Source organism: Chlorocebus sabaeus, chromosome 16 (assembly GCF_047675955.1).
Source record: "Chlorocebus sabaeus isolate Y175 chromosome 16, mChlSab1.0.hap1, whole genome shotgun sequence".
In the NCBI taxonomy this organism is placed as follows: Eukaryota; Metazoa; Chordata; class Mammalia; order Primates; family Cercopithecidae; genus Chlorocebus; species Chlorocebus sabaeus.
The window spans coordinates 21155536-21157385 of NC_132919.1; the positions used below are offsets into that span (position 1 = coordinate 21155536).

At 43.2% G+C, this 1850-nt stretch overlaps 1 pseudogene; it reads left to right on the plus strand.

The window, feature by feature from the left end:
• Window positions 1-791: 791 nt before the first annotated feature.
• LOC103247578 (large ribosomal subunit protein eL8-like) lies at window positions 792-1496 on the plus strand (annotated as a pseudogene).
• The last annotated feature ends 354 nt before the right edge of the window (window positions 1497-1850 follow it).

A 1850-nucleotide genomic window follows, 5' to 3' on the forward strand; every position in this document is an offset into this window, starting at 1 on the left:
AGTTCAATTCCTGGATATCCTTGTTAATTTTCTGTCTCATTGATCTGTCTAATGTTGACAGTGGGGTGTTAAAGTCTCCCATTATTATTGTATGTGAGTCTAAGTCTCTTTGTAAGTCTCTAAGGACTTGCTTTATGAATCTAGGTGCTCCTATATTGGGTGCATATATGTTTAGGATAGTTAGCTCTTCCTGATGAATTGATCCCTTTACCATTACGTAATGGCCTTCTTTGTCTCTTTTGATCTTTGATGTTTTAAAGTCTGTAAAATCAGAGACTAGGATTGCAACCCCTGCTTTTTTTGTTTTCCATTTGCTTGGTAGATCTTCCTCCATCCCTTTATTTTGAGCCTATGTGTGTCTCTGCATGTGAGATGGGTCTCCTGAATACAGCAAACTGATGGGTCTTGACTCTTTATCCAATTTGCCAGTCTGTGTCTTTTAATTGGACCATTTAGTCCATTTACATTTAAGGTTAATATTGTTATGTGTAAACTTGATCCAGTCATTATGATATTAGCTGGTTATTTTGCTTGTTAGTTGATGCAGTTTCTTCCTAGCATCTATGGACTTTACATTTTGGCATGTTTTTTCAATGGCTGGTACCAGTTGTTCCTTTTGATGTTTAGTGCTTCCTTCAGGGTCTCTTGTAGGGCAGGCCTGGTGGTGACAAAATCCCTAAACATTTGCTTGTCTGTAAAGGATTTTATTTCTCCTTCACTTATGAAACTTAGTTTGGCTAGATATGAAATTCTGGGTTGAAAATTCTTTTCTTTAAGAATGTTGTCCTCTCCTCCCGCTGCCCAAGATGCCAAAAGGAAAGAAGGGCAAGGGAAAGAAGGTGGCTCTGGCCCCTGCTGTCGTGAAAAAGCAGGAGACCAAGAAAGTGGTGAATCCCCTGTTTGAGAAAAGACCTAAGAATTTTGGCATTGGACAGGACATCCAGCCCAAAAGAGACCTCACCCGCTTTGTGAAATGGCCTCGCTATATTAGGTTGTAGCGGCAGAGAGCCATCCTCTATAAGCGGCTGAAAGTGCCTCCTGCTATTAACCAGTTCACCCAGGCCCTGGACTGCCAAACAACTACTTAGCTGCTTAAGCTGGCCCGCAAGTACAGACCAGAGACAAAGCAAGAGAAGAAGCAGAGGCTATTGGCCCGGGCCGAGAAGAAAGCTGCTGGCAAAGGGGATGTCCCCACTAAGAGACCACCTGTCCTTCGAGCAGGAGTTAACACCATCACCACCTTGGTGGAGAACAAGAAAGCTCAGCTGGTGGTGATTGCACACGACGTGGATCCCATCGAGCTGGTTGTCTTCTTGCCTGCTCTGCGTCGTAAAATGGGGGTCCCTTACTGCATTATCAAGGGGAAGGCCAGACTGGGCCGTCTAGTCCACAGGAAGACCTGCACCACTGTCACCTTCACACAGGTGAACTCGGAAGACAAAGGTGCTTTGGCTAAGCTGGTGGATAACCCGACCTTTCTCTGTGGCTACTCTTAACATTTTTTCCTTCATTTCAACTTTGGTGAATCTGACAATTATGTGTCTTGGAGTTGCTCTTCTCGAGGAGTATCTTTGTGGCGTTCTCTGTATTTCCTGAATTTGAATGTTGGCCTGCCTTACTAGGTTGGGGAAGTTCTCCTGGATGATATCCTGCAGAGTGTTTTTCAACTTGGTTCCATTTTCCCTGTCACTTTCAGGCACACCAATCAGATGTAGATTTGGTCTTTTCACATCATCCCATATTTCTTGGAGGCTTTGTTCATTTCTTTTTACTCTTTTTTCTCTACATTTCTCTTCTCACTTCATTTCATTCATTTGATCTTCAATCACTGATAATCTTTCCTCCAGTTG